We start from the raw sequence: 15,255 nt of genomic DNA on the forward strand, positions 1-15,255 counted from the left end.
TTCCACATAGTGTAAAATACCTCCGTGCTTTTCTCCTGTCAAAGTCTGTTTTAGGGCGCCTGGGTGGCTCAATGGGTTAAAGCCTCTGCCTTCAGCTCGGGTCATGATCTCAGGGTCCTGGGATCCAGTGCCACATCGGGCTCTGCTCAGCGGGGAGCCTGCTTCTCTCTCTCTCTCTCTCTCTCTGCCTGCCTCTCTGCCTACTTGTGATCTCTGTCTGTCAAATAAATAAATAAAATCTTTTAAAAAAAATAAATAAAGTCAAGTCTGTTTTACAGCCAACTTAATTCTCAGGCCCAGTCAGAGACCCTAAAGGAGACCCAGGAAGAGTTTCACCTCTTCCGCCGCTTCCTTCTCAGGCGTTCTGTCTTGGCTTACATCAGCCCCCATCTCTCGCTGTGTGCTCGCTCACGGGGCCTCTTTTTAGGAAGGGGGGGGGCGGGGACGATGTTGAAAAAATATCCTGGCTTTTAACTTCCCCAAGTGTCAATCCAGGTTTAGTAGGGGGTGTGGCCACAGCACAGACCCGTCTTTCTGCAGCTGGAAGAGGATGGAGGGCTATTTCATTATCCAGAACAATGGTGGCCAGAGATTTTACCAATCTTTGCCTAGCAGCTACTGCGTCAGCAGCAGATTCTGTAATAACTTCAAGAAATTAAGAAGTTCCTGATCATCGCCTTATTTACTTTTATCCCTTACCAGGAAGAAGGGATCCGCCAACAGGAGTGAATCCCGAATCACAAAAGCCTCCTGGTAGGTCCTCTCTCTCAATGTAAATAGCGATTCCACCAATGAGGTGCCTGCCTTCTTTTGCTTATGAAAAGCTGGGGGCAGAATTACGGGGGGTTTTGTTTTGTGTTGTGTTTTGTTTTTCCCTAGCCTGAAATAAAAGGTTGTTCTAAATTCCCGAGGTTACCGCCACTTAGCAATGGCCTGGGGGGTAAAGATGAAGGTCTTCCTCTTTCCGGGCCAATGCCAGAGTAAAGGAAAGGAAAAGGAGGAGTGAGGGGTTTGTGTTTAGTTCAAGTATGAAGTCTTGATCCATCGTCTGGGACGGAAGCAGTCGATCTCCATGTCAGCTGCTTCTCTTCATCAGTCTGATTTGAAGGTCTCCAGCATCTGTGCCGACTCGTGTCAGGCGCAACATTTTTTTAGCTGTGTGATGTGGACCTGAGGATCAATGCTTCCTAGTTTTGCAGCAGTGTCTGTGCTCAGGAACACCTGGGAAGGTTCCTCTGCATGAGGCTCAAGGGCTGTCTTCCTCTGACAACACTTCCAGAATACCCAGTCATCAGGCCAGACAGTGACTGACAGAATCCTCTGAATGCCCATCTCGGAAGGCTTCTTTAACCTGCGGACGACAGCCCTGAGCGAAGACACTACACACTTCCCGTAGCTGCTGCTATTACTGACAAGGGAGAGAATTCCAAAAAGTCTGCAAGGTTTTCCTCAGGGTTTGTATTTGTCCGGGGATGTGGAGAACGTGGAAGGTATAATTCAAGTGGGAAACACACTTTCTAACAGTTTTTCCACTACTGTGAGGACATCAGCCTTGCAGTTCAAGGATAAACCTCAGCCCATCTGGAAAACATATCATACAGTAACAAGAACATATTGATAACCTCTACTACCAGGTGGCAACTGAATGAAGTCCAGCTGCACGTGTTCGAAGGGTCCAGAGGGAGGTCTGAGGCTTCTAGAACAAAGGGAGTTTTCCCAGGGTTATAGACCTGACAAAGTCAGACTTTGCTGGTAGACTGTTTTCTGTAACTTTATGTAAAGTCTTTCCACCAATGTCTATTTATCATCTGAGTCCATTTAAATGTACTATGGTAGGTTAGAGAGTGCAAAACCCAAAAAATGGGGCTGGTTAGGGAGCCAGGAAGAGCCAAGTGACCACCTTGGTTTTCCACTGGCCCCAGCTGTTCCTTTCATTTACAGCCATTCTTTACCCACCTTAGTTTTTCTGATTCAGGAGCAGACTGCTTGCCATGGGTATAGGACCTTTAAGATGGCAAAAATCTGGCAACAAGGGGCCATTCTTTGCAGGAGCACAATGGACATTATCCAAATGTATCATTATCTTTATAGAAATCTGTTGCTGTTGGCTTGTATGTCAGCCAGCTTGATCACGTATTAAAATTTCTCTCCAAAAAAAAAATTTTTTTTAAACAAACCTACAACTTTCTTTTTACGTTCAGATTTTGGGGGCGCCTGGCTGGCTCAGTCAGGGGAGCATACAGCTCTTGATCTTGGGGTTGTGAGCTTGATCCCCATGTGGGGGTAGAATTTACTTAAAAAAAAAATTCTGATGTTGTCCTATGTTTTCCTTCTTAAAACTATCAGTCTCACTTTAGTCACTAACACAAAAGTTCTTTCTTTTTCCCTCAGCAAAAATGTATTTCCATCCCTCCTTCTTTTTCTTACCCAAACCACGTATTTCACTTTTCCTTGTACACGGAAACATTTCCCTTATTATTTCCAGTAGTCTTAGTTACTTGTATCAGAATTTTTAACTCTTAGAAACCTTAATGTCTAGTCATAATAAGCTCCTGTGAACTAACTATTACAGCAGTGAGGTAGGAAATTGAAGGGACTCCGTTTTAGAAATTCTAAGTGTCCATCTCTGCTGTTTTTCTGCTAGGCCCCATTTACTCACACTCCATCTTTTGCCCCTGAATCAGCCAAAGCAGCTATGTTCCCACTTCGAGGGGGACCAAGGGGGAACTCAGAACTCTTGAGTTCTGTCCTAGACCCCAAACACCCGGTAACACCGAAGAAGAACACCTAAGAACCAAACATGGTTCAGGGTATTAGCTTCAAACCAACCTCTGCTAACGCTGGCATCAATATCCCTACCTTCCCTAATTTATGCAGTAACACCTACTGTTCCCCTGACACCTTTGACTGGGTCCTACCACACTCCTGAAGAAACACAACCCTAGACCCTCTACAATCTAAACTGCTAGCCTCAAGGAGACTAACTCTTTCCTTTCCCAGTCTTCCAGCTACTTGGTCTGCTATTCTCCACCTGTCACTCACCTTATTTAGGTAACTCTGTTTTCATGTTCTCTGGCTTGTGTTTCATTTCTGTCCTGCGGGAAGTCAAGGACCCTCTTGGCTGATCCTGTGGGACCCTCCCTGGGTCCTCAGACCCAGTCTGCCTGTATCATGAGCTTCTTTAGATTTGCAAATTTCTGAGTGTATTTTATAGTTTCTAGAAGCACTTGCCTTTTTAAATTTTCTAGTGTGGCACTAACACACTTAAATATCTTCTAGTTTCTCTGTAATCAGAAGCCAAAAATTAATGTTTTAATATTCTATTTCGAAATGAGCTAGATATATAATGAATTTAACTTATCATTTAACTAACTTAGTGAAACTGTTAAGGTTTCAGACTGCCAAAAAGATTTGGGGAAACTACTAAAGGAGACTAGTAAATTCCAGTGAAATAGAAGTTTTATATTTAATGCTGGTAACTCTAAAGATGTGTCTGTTTTAATTAAGCCATCAACCTTAAACTAGTTTTCCTAAAAAAAAAAAAAAATTTTTTTTTAAAGATTCTATTTATCCACTCCACAGACAGAGATCACAAGCAGGCAGAGAGACAGGCAGAGAGAGAGTGGACGCAGGCTCCCTGCCGAGCAGAGAGCCCAACGCGGGGCTCGATTCCAGGACCCCGGGACCACCTGAGCCGAAGGCAGAGGCCTAACCCACTGAGCCACCCAGGCGCCCCTCTTAAAAAGTTTTTAAAAAAGATTTTACTTATTTGACAGACAGAGATCACAAGCAGGTGGGGATGGAGGGGTGGGGGGGATGGGGAGGTGGGTGGGTGGCAGTAGGCAGCCCGCTGAGCAGGGAGCCCAATGCAGGGCTCCATCCCAGGACCCTGAGAGCATTACCTGAGCCTAAGGCAGAGGCTTAACCCACTGAACCACCCAGGCACCCCTTAAATTAGCTTTTATTAATTCTGTATTTTCCCAGATCATACAAACTTACAAGACACTTGGGTTCCTTTCCTTTTTTTTTTTTTTTTTAACTAGAGGAAGTTGGGGAAGGGCAGAGGGGGAGAGAGAATCCATGCCTAGCTTGGAGCTTCATGCGGGGCTTATTCTCACAAGACCTGAGCTGCAATCAAGAGCCAGATGCTTATAACAGACTGAGCCACTCAGATACCCCAGTTTTTCTTTCTTTCTGAGTTTTAGAGTGCCCAATCCTTACAAGCCTTCAAACCAAATGAATGAAACTCTTTTACAAATTAATTTCAACAATACCATCCAGGTAGAAGAATACTGACATTACAGTCCACACACACACACACACACACACAATCACATACACACACATACATGGGTGCAGAGACACTATGGTTACTTTGGGGGGGGGTTGCCTTTTTTTTTTACTCTGGTTTTTTTAAGGCCAACAATTTACAAGTCTTTTGGAGATAAACGGGAGGTCTGGGGATCAGTAAGGGAATAGGTGAATTCTGAATTGCCTCTAGAGCTAACTTCTGCAAAACTTGTGTAAGATCAAGACAGCTCCTGTCACTTTCGGAAAGATTTGGGTTTTAAGTTAAATGACAACTTCGGGGGAGCCACCTATCCAACTACATTATCTGCTTTCTTTCCCTCCGGGTACAGTTTCAATTTTAAGTTTTTCTGGCATTACTGAATAACCCTGCTTGGGTGTAAGCTGGGTCCCCAAAGAAGGTGCAAAAGATATCACCTTTCCAAAATCCAAAATCACCCTGACAGCCAAAACAAAACACAAGTTGGATGCCCCAGGCAGACACCTAGCCCAGTAATGCAAAACGAGACAAACAAGAAGACAATAGCTATCCCAGGGAGAGAAAGGATCCATGTAATGGGCTTGGATCCGAAAAGAAAGGGACAATAGGAAATTTTTTTCTCTCTCTCAACTGGGTGCTACAGACAAGAAATTCAGAACTGATTCTAGTGAGAGTTTCCACCCTTCACTGGCTTCTGCCAGTTTTTCCAGGATCCCCTGCGCAGGCTCTGGTATTTACCGGAGTTACCCCTTGTCTGGTTAAAGGAGTAATACAGCAGTTTACCAGAGAATCTCTCGTTTTCATCAACTCTGGGAGGAGGCCCATATGGGGCCCTCTCTTGAAGGTAGGTATGGAATTGTCTGTAAGGCCATCGGCTTGGGAGGACTTTTGTTTACAGCTGTGTCGTCTGTTCAGAGTAGAAAAACAATTCACAGGATTAGCAGAATGGGTACTCAGACGAGGGAGAGGATCAACAGGAGTTACATCAGAGTTGCAGTCTTTTAATTTTCCATGAGCCTTTTGCAATGAATCTTTCAATACACTGGAAGGCATCTGGAGGCTTTGGCTCGCCAACTGAAACCAGTATCCCATTCTGTTTAAAAACGAAAACCCTTACTTTTAAATACACTTCTTAACTCATCTTAGGTACTTGCAATGTTCCGCATCATGGACATTGTAATTCCAAGTTGTATTTCGAGTAAAACTCTGCCATCTCTGTACTTCTTCACAGCTCCTGGCCCCACAAGTTTTTCAACACAAAGCAAGCAGGCTGGCCAGAAGGTGGCGCGCTTGACTCTAGAATTTCAGAATCCCATTACCTAAGCCTCTGTTCCCACAAGACAAGATAAACAAGGGCACCTCAACACAACAGCAGTAACCACAAGATGTTACTGGCAAAGAGAAGGCCCCGCATACCACCAGCAATTCCCAGCATGGACTCAACCAGTAGACTTTGGTACATGGAGAGTGGGCAGGAAATGAGGAAAGGACCAACCAGCAAATCCGAGTAAATGGAAACCACGGACTGGAAATGGGGAAAGGGCCCCAACGAGGAACTACAGAGCGGACTGAACCAAGGGCTAAGGACTGCAGCTCTCTCAGAGCCTCCCGTCCGTCTTGTCTACCCCCATGACCCCTGGACCGAGAAGCCAATTAGATCAGTAGCTCCAATGCAGAAAAAGAGGGGAGCTCAAACCAAGAGAATCTTACCAACAGTCCTTGGAAAGAGCAAGACAGACTGAGCTCAGGAGGCACCATGCCTGCTTTTCATTATCCCTGAAAGCCACTAGAAGTTCACTTTGAATTCCTATGCTTAAATCTTAAAAAAAAAAAAAAATCCCAAACCCATGAAATCTGAAGCTCTAACTGGCTTTATTAAATGAGTCACAAATCAGGCAGCATCCCATCTAGCAAGTACAGGGGAACTCTGCTGAGTTTACAGAGAGCAAAGGTTTTTAAAGACACAAAGAGGGCTTAAAAGTAAAAGAAAGGAATCTGTGAGCCAGAATGCATCGTTTAGGCAAGGTTGCCCTCACAGGGGGAGGGGTGAGGGCCTATCAGTGAAGTTCCTACTACTAACCAAGAAATTCCATGTTGACTAGTCAAAGGTGACATTTCTGGGAGGTTGAAACTGCAGTTAGGCTAAGTAGTAAGTGTTTTCTTACTGGGTTGGGGTCTTTGTAAGTGGTACCATTTGGGGCCTGGCTTTCTTTTTAACCTACTGTTGCCAGGAGAACTGGGGAGACACCAGACCCTGAGGCCTCAATCCAGCCAGTCCTAAAGAGAGGGAGAGGAGGAGAGAAAGGGAGAGGGACAGGGAGAGCTAGAGCAAGAGGGAGCTGGACGGCAGGGGGTGGGAGGGGTGAGGGGGTGTCTTTCACTGATGATCAATATCAACAGGCTTACTACCTTGGGATGGGAGGCTGGGTTTCCCTTTTTTTTTTTCTTCTTCTTCTTCTTCTTCTTCTTCTTCTTCTTCTTCTTCTTCTTCTTCTTAATTTGGTCAAGGGTTTCCTGTCCTGGCACTGGCCACCTTGGGCCTGTCTGGTTTGATTGAGCTTTTTGTGGAGAGCTGCCCAGACACGCCTCTGACCTTCCAGATAGCTGGTGATGGCTTCCTCATTGCTGACCTCCAGCTCTCCCGTCAGAACCCAACTGACCGCCTACTCTTTAACAGTATCAAAACCAGACAAATGACCCAGGTTGTTGAACTGGTCTGGGCTGTTGACCAACTCAAAAAGCTACCCTGGTAGAATTACAGAAGGAAGAAAACAGGATTAGAGAAATTATGAAAATTTATAAACCTCCACAGAGACTGAAGGCAACTGCGAACTGGTGTGTGCAGGTGGTTGATGTTCAGAGGGAGCAGAGCTACAAGATGGAGAAAATCATTTAGGTTCTGACCTTGCATCTCACTCCCATGGCACTGGCTCAATCATTTCTTATTCCTTCAAGAAAGGAATTACTAGCAGCACTTACTCAATTTGCCAATGTGGCGTGCAGTTTGGATGTCTGGGACCCACATAAGCTTTTTTGAGTGAAACAGGTGTAGACACGCCTGATGACCCCTGGGTGTTCTTTTGCTGGCGTTTCCTCCTCCAAAACTGCAGGGCTGATGACTGTCATGGCCTACCCCAGTGGGACTCACCCACCCCTAAGTACGTAAGTGATCCCCTAAAGAGAAGATTTCCCTTATGGACTGTAATACAACAGTAATGGAAATTACTTTATTGTACATGTTGCTCTACACGTGGGAACTCATTCTTGATTTTACCACAACCACCAAAGACTGAGGCCTACCTCTACCTAGTTCTCCTCATCTCCCTGTGGGTTCTTCCCCCCCATGTATCCCCCCCCTTCCTTGTTCCCCTAATTCCTTCCCCTCCACCAGGGTGTCTGCCCAGCCCTGCAAGGTCTCTCCGTTTGGGAATTGATTTCTTCATCCCTACTGCATAGTGAGACGTGGCCCAAAGGTCTGTCCAAGTCTAGCATGTGAATCAGTGACCAGAGGACTCTGGACTCCAGGGACCACCAGGAGAAAGAATAAAAGTTAACACTGGTTTTAGACCCCAATATGCAACACCTCCAAGACCCATCAGACACTCAGACACACCTACCACCCCAAGGACATAGCCTCTCCAAAGTCCCTGTGCACACTAATTCCTCCATGTCTTCTGCCCTGGAAATAACCAGAGAAGTTTAGTTCCCACTTTCTTTCCCTATTGTGGCAGTTGTTCCCTGAAGGTCGAGACCCCAGGGGGACCTAACTTGCCCGAACACTAGATAGAGAGTTCGAAGTAAAACTTCTGAACACGCTGCACTGGCCATACCCTGGTAAGTACCCACAGCTCACAGGCAGGGGATGGGGGGAGGAGGGTGAGGCACAGCCCTGCAAAAACTCACGTTGGGGCTTCTTGTCCTGTTTCCTTTCGGTCCCTGTTTGGGCGCCACTTGCCGCTTCCTAAAGGCGCAGGGGAGGAAAAGGAAGCACAGGCCAGTCAGCAGTTATTTATTAGATACAAGATAACAACCAACAAAGAGATGGAAGACGTAAACCACAAAACTCGTAGGTAAACACGAAGAAGAGTAGGGTGTGCCTGGTCGGGCAGCTTGAATTTGTGGGAGAGCAGGCGCACTTAAAGGGATTACCTCCACAGCGGGCTTTCTCTGGGGCTAGGGAGACTACGGAAAACGGAAGCAGACGGTATTCCGCCCTGAGCGGGCTGGGTGTTCCTGGCTGCTCGGTTTCAAGGACATGTATCATCCTCTCCCCTAGTGGCCCGCTGCTAGTACAGGTTTTTCTCAAGGTCATTTTTAAGCCTGCTTGCATGACCAATACAACTCCTCATTAGTTATATTTTAAGCAGTATATTATCCTGAGGGACGGTTACAATCCCAGGGTCCTGCGATTGAGCGATGGATCACCCCCCCACACCCGGTCCCCACACTGGACTCCCTCCTCAGCGGGGAGTCTGCTTCTCCCTGTGCCTCTGCCCCTTCTCCCTGCTCCTGATCTCACTCTCTCTCAATTAAATAAAATCTTTTAAAATAAATAAATATCTGCATGTACATATTGATATAAGTAAATAGATAGAAAAATGAATAGGGAAAATAGATAAATGTCTCATGCAGAAGTATCCCAAATTTATGTAGCTACTACACTAACTGTGGGCTACTCACTTCCCTACCCATGGAAATGGGATAAAAAGTGATTTTACAGTGGAGAAGCCTAACAAACACTGCCTCAGTCAGCTGATCAAGATTAACATCAATAGAGATAAATAATGTAATAGTACATATTGTTAAGAAAGAGAGTTCTGGGGCGCCTGGGTGGCTCAGCCGGTTGAGTTTCGGACTCTTGATTTCAACTGGGGTCATGATCTCAGGGTTGTGGGATCCAGCCTTGAGTCCAGCTCTGCCCTTCCCCAGCCCAGCTCCTGAGCTCGCTCGCGCTCTCTCTCTCTCTCAAATAAATAAATAAATAAATAAATCTTTGTAAATAATAATATTCAACCGAATAAATTTGAAGATCAAACTGTTTTTTTAAAATGATTCCTGAGGGATGCCTGGGTGGCTCAGTTGGCTGGGCAGCTGCCTTCGGCTCAGGTCATGATCCCAGTCCTGGGATCGAGTCCCACATCGGGCTCCTCACTCGGCAGGGAGCCTGCTTCTCCCTCTGCCTCTGCCTGCCTCTCTGTCTGCCTGTGCTCGCTCTCTCTCCCTCTCTCTGACAAATAAATAAATAAATAAATAAAATCTTAAAATGATTCCTGAATCAGGCAGCATTCCAACCAATAAGCAGAGCGGAGCTCTGCTGGGCTAAATAAAAGGAGGGTATTTTGTTTTTTGTTTTTTAAGATTTACTTATTTGAGAGAGAGAGAGAGAGAGAACAGGGTGGGCAGGGGCAGAGAGAGAGAGAACCCTAAGCCAACTCCACGCTCCGCATGCTCCGCACCAAGACCCACGTGGTGCTGGATTCCAGGACGCTGAGATCAGGACCTGAGCCAAAACCAGGAGTCGGACACTCAACCAACTATACCATCCGGCTGACTCCAAAAGGAGGTTTTTAAAGGCAAAGAGAAGACTTTAAGGGAAAAAGAAGAAGAAAGAAAGACAAGACCAAGGTACTTATCAGTAGGGAATATGTTATTTAGGCAAGGTTGCCCTCCTAGGGTGAGAGGAAGGAGTGTACCAGTAAAGTCCCTAGTACTGACCAAGAAATTCCATGTTGACTGGTTAAAGGTTACATTTCTGGAGGGCTGAAACTGCAGTTTAAGTTAGGTATGAAGTTTTGGTTTACTTTCCTGGGGTTTAACCTAAATGATGCTATTTTGAGCCTGTGGTTTTCTTTTTAACAACACCCATAATACAAAGTGGTGAGAATGGTACTTTACCTCCCAAAACCCATAACCCCTGATTGTGAGAAAAACATCAGACAAATCCCAGCTGAGGGAGTCTACAAAGTCCGTGACCTGTACTCCTGAGAATTTTCAAGGTCATTAATAACAAGGGAAATCTGAGAGACTGTGACAGTCAAGAAGAGCATAAGGAGAATATAATGGGATATTCTGGGTAGAATCCTGGAATAAGAAAAGGTCATTATGTAAAAACTAAGGAAATCTGAATAAAATATGAGCTTTAGTTAATAATAATGTATTCGTTCAATTATGACAAACATACCACTCTAATGTAAAATGCAAATTGTAGGGGAAACTGAATGCACGGTATATGGGAATCTTCTGTACTATCTTCTCAACTTTTCTATAAATCTAAATCTATTCTAATATAAAAAGTTTACATAAGGGTGCCTGGGTGGCTCAGTTGGTTAAGCAACTGCCTTCAGCTCAGGTCATGATCCCAGAGTACCGGGACTAGGTCCCCCATCATCAGGCTCCCAGCTCCACGGGGAGTCTGCTTCTCCCTCTGACCTTCTCCTTGCTCATGCTCTCTCTCTCAAATAAATAAATAAAGTCTTAAAAAAAAATAAGTTTATGTAAAAAGTAAAAAATAATGTCAAGCCAATTATAAAAGTGGACAAAACACTTGGAATCTCTTCACAAAAGAAGATTTCTTTAGGGCCAAGAGGCATAAGAAAGAATTCTCAGTATCATCCACCACTCCTTAGAAACACAAATTTAAAATGCCCTGATATACCATTGCATACCTATCAAAATGGCTAAAAAAAATTTTTTTTTAAGATTTTATTTATTCATTTCACAGAGATCACAAGTAGACAGAGAGGCAGCAGAGAGGGAGGAAGGGAAGCAGGCTCCCCGCTGAGCAGAGAGCCCAACACGGCCAATCCCAGGACCCCGAGATCATGACCTGAGCCAAAGGCAGAGGCTTTAACTCACTGAGCCACCCAGGCGCCGCCCCAGAATGGCTAAAATTTGACAGAGAACACTCATGCTGACAAAAATGTGCAGCCAATTTATCTATTGTTGCTGGTAAGAGAGTAAAATAGTACAACCATCCTGGGAAACTGATAGATTCTAATAAAGTTAAAAATATATATATCCAGGGGCGCCTGGGTGGCACAGTCAGTTAAACAATGACTCGGTTTTGGCTCAGGTTGTGATCTCCAGGTTGTGACCTCAGGCTCGGGAGATCGAGCCCCATGTCGAGATCGAGCCCCATGTCGAACCCCACGTCGGCTCTGTGCCGGGCACAGAGTCTGCCTGGGATTCTCCCTCCTCTCCCTCTGCCATTCCCCGATGCACGGGCTCTCTCTCTCTCTCTCTCTCTCTCTCTAATAAATAAATAGATAAATCTTTAAAAATATATATCGATATCCCATGAAATGAAATTCAACCTAGTAAATATGAAGACCTAATTGGCTTTTTCAGGCCATTCATAAATCAGGCAGCCTCCCATGTAGCAAGCAGAGATGCTCCAAGGAGATGCATTTTGAGCCTTGGAAGATTTTTTGTTTTTGTTTTTTTAGAAAGGAAGGTTTTCATAGGAAGGAGGGTAGGGCAAGGAAGCTATTAGCCAAAGAAAAAGTGGTTGAATATTTTTTAAGGACACAGAGAATACTATACATTCTTACCAGTAAAATTTTTCTATCTCTCTAGGGATAGAGGCCAAGCTATTCATTCAGGTATCTCATGAGTATGGTTTGTTCTGGCACAAATCAACAGTCAGTCAGGTTTGTAGAGTCAGACGGTGGTTTCTTGCAGGGTAGGGGCAAAAAGATATGGTGAGGCTTGACCATCGGCAATGAGGGTCACAAGAAAAAATAATATGTTAACCCAGGGGCTACAATTTATTCCTGATAACAGGCCATTGTAAGAAGAACTTAGATAAAGTCAGTAAGGTATTTTGGCTACTATATGGGTTTCAGGTAGGATAGAGGAATGAACAAGTAAGAGATTCAGTCTGTACAGCAAATAACCTATGAAAGCAGTGAGTTTTTCAATATTACAGGGTTTTACCACCAACTGAGGAGTCTTACTTACTGTGTAATATTGCAACCAGAGTTAGCATACTTATTAGGACAAGTAACAGCCCCAATACCTCAATCCAACAGTCCTTCATGATTAATTCCCCAAAGAATCTGAAGGGTGTTCTCCAAGCTAAAATGCCAAGTATAAGCCCATTCGTGGAATTCTTCATTTCCTGCAGAGAGGTCCACAAGGAGTATAAGGACACGTTACAAATACTGCCATATTACTTCATAGAGAAATAGACAAAGGAGGTTCCCCAATAAAATGATTACGAAGTGTTATAAAGAAAATAACAAGTTATAGGTTTAAAAAAAAAAAAAGAAAAGAAAGATACTGTACCAGTTAATTGTGCTTCGTTGGTGCTCCTAGAAATACAGCTAGCTCCTCTCATATTGTTTCACGAGATTTCTAAGTTTATCAGCTGCCCAGTGGGTCAGCTGATGATGAGTCATTTTCATGAGGGGTCTTTTCGTGGACTGTGGCAAGATAGGTTTCTTGTTTGGGCCATACCATAAATCAGTCAGTGGACTGAAACTACAACTGTGGTCAGCCCAATAAGGTTTTTCTTTGTGGGATGTCCTAGATTGAACATCCTTAAAAAGGACTTTCAGATTTTCCTTCAGGAGATAATTGCCTATGAGGGCCTTGGTTTTGATCAATTTTAAGGCCGGGGTCTTTGCTGCTTAAGCAGCCAAAAATTTGTCTTTGCTTCTCCTGAGTCTAATTTTGAATGTCCAAGAACTTTGAAAATGGCCAAGGGTTGGGGGCGCCTGGGTGGCTCAGAGGGTTAAGCCTCTGCCTTCAGCTCAGGTCATGATCACAGGGTCCTGGGATGGAGTCCTGGGATCGAGCCCGGTATCGGGCTCTCTGCTCAGCGAGGAGCCTGTTTCCCTCTCTCTCTCTCTCTCTGCCTGCCTGCTCGTGATCTCTCTCTGTCAAAAAAATAAATAAAATCCTTTAAAAAAAGGAAAAGAAAGAAAGAAAATGGCCAAGGTGGACGCAAGTTTATCAAAAATACCAAAAGGTTTTAGATACCAGACTAAGTAGGATCACAGATTGTGAATCAATACTTAATTATGTATTTGACCACAGTGACAATAAAAGATTTTAAAGGCCAATACCAGGAGGTTACATAGTTGAGCAAAACCCATAAAAGACCTGATAAAGCACAGAAAATTATTTTGATAAAACATGAAATCTTTGCTTTCCTTTATAAATCTCCTCTCAGGTTGCAGACCAATAATACAGGAAAATGGGACACCTGGGTGGCTCAGTGGGTTAGACCTCTGCCTTCAGTTCAGGTCATGATCTCGCAGTCCTGAGGTCGAGCCCTATATCGAGCCCTACATCGAGCCCTACATCAGGGTTGGCGGGGGTGGGGGGTGTCTCTGCTCAGCAGGGAGCCCGCTTCCCCCTCTCTCTGCCTGCCTCTCTGCCTACTTGTGGTATCTCTCCCTCTCTCTCCTTCTCTGTCAAATAAAGAAAATATTAAAAAAAAAAAGTACAGGAAATCTTTGTCCTTTTAGCAAATGAAAGGGTATTAAGTTTCTGTTTTATATAAGCAAATTACAATTTGAAACCCATTCTTTTTTTTTCTTGAAATCCATTAATTTTTATAGGTTCATCCTGACATTGTTCTGCTAGACTGGGAATGACAGAACAAGGAGGCACAACGGGATTCCCATATTGCTGAAGAGGGTTGCTCTGAGTAGGCAGAATAAAGACTTAAAAGATGGAACAGGTTCCCAACAGACGGCAGAGGGTATCAATATCAAAGAAGCCATCACCAGAATCCCGGCCTTGCAAGTAGTTTTAAAACGTGGGGGAGGTTCTTTTTTTTTTCTTCCATTTTAAAACTTATCTTTTTATTATAAAAACGTATGTTCGTTATAGAAAATCTGGAAACTATAGATAAGGAAAAAAACAAGTAGCTATAATCTTATCACCCAAAGAGATAACCACTGTCACCATTTTAACATTCTCTTCCTTACACACCACATATACCCACACACGTGTGCACACGTGCACAGACATCATTTCAAATAATTAAGGTCAAAATAGTCATCCAGTTTTTAAAATGTGTTCCACTCAGCAATAAATGGTGATTTTAATTAATTCTTACCAGTTCCTAAAGTTTACCATTGATCTTCTTGCATTTATAGACCTATTACATAAAATGTTTTGACCTCATTTTTGCAAATATTTATACTGCTGATCTTGTTTTCCCACCTAATTGCATTGACTTTCCAGAACAATGGTAATTAATTGTGATAAAATATGCTTATTGTGTTTTAACTTTACTGGAACTGTATGTACCTATGTGTATAAGTGGGTATGTGCACGTGTGCGTGGTGTATGTGCAGCAGCACTGATGGTATTGCATGAAAGGGGTCCTGAGAGTCTGTGACTGGTTCATAGGGTAGGATAAGCAACCATCAGTAAAGACGAGGGGACTGAATAAATTCAGAACAGACAATTGTTCCAGTTTTTGGGAGGGAGGAAAGGATTAAAGGTGAAGGATAACTAAAGGCTGACTCACCAATACTTCTTCTAAGACCCTAGTCGCCGGTGGAAATTCATGTGTATGCCGTTTATTGGAGAGTAGTGGGTGAGCCTGGATCTAGACAGGGAACAAACCATTTAGAATCCCTTTCATTGTACTGGGGCAACAACACTGGAAAGCTGGATCTGTGCAGTAGCTAAATCGAGCGAAGGCTGGTAGCACAGCGGGGCTTTTGCACCCAGCAGAATACCCAGGAGGGAGGTCCAAGACTGGTGCAGAGGCCAGGCTAATCCTAAAGCTCCCAAGAAGAGAAAGAGGTCCTCTAGCACAGCTGTGTAACCAAACAAGGAAGAAAGGACGCGTAAAGATTCCTTGCTCCGGATGCCACTGGTTCACTGAAGTGTGATGTAAAGCTATGTCAGGCAGCATTCATGCTTAAGATTGAAAAAGGAGAAGTTCTTTCAAACAAAGGTTGCTGCCTGGCTATAAATCATAAAAGACAAGGCAACAAAGTATG

The 15,255-nt window shown here is 44.1% G+C and overlaps 1 long non-coding RNA gene across 1 annotated transcript in view; it reads right to left on the reverse strand.

Annotated features, from left to right (window-relative positions):
- LOC122900430 overlaps positions 1–8,249 on the reverse strand; it is a 29,930-nt gene extending 21,681 nt beyond the window's left edge. The window contains exon 1 of the long non-coding RNA XR_006383224.1: positions 8,192–8,249. This is a non-coding gene — a long non-coding RNA (uncharacterized LOC122900430). The remainder of the gene's footprint in view (positions 1–8,191) is intronic.
- Between the last annotated feature and the right edge of the window lie 7,006 nt (positions 8,250–15,255).

The sequence above is a fragment of the Neovison vison genome, chromosome 2 (genome assembly GCF_020171115.1).
Source record: "Neovison vison isolate M4711 chromosome 2, ASM_NN_V1, whole genome shotgun sequence".
Taxonomy (NCBI): domain Eukaryota; kingdom Metazoa; phylum Chordata; class Mammalia; order Carnivora; family Mustelidae; genus Neogale; species Neogale vison.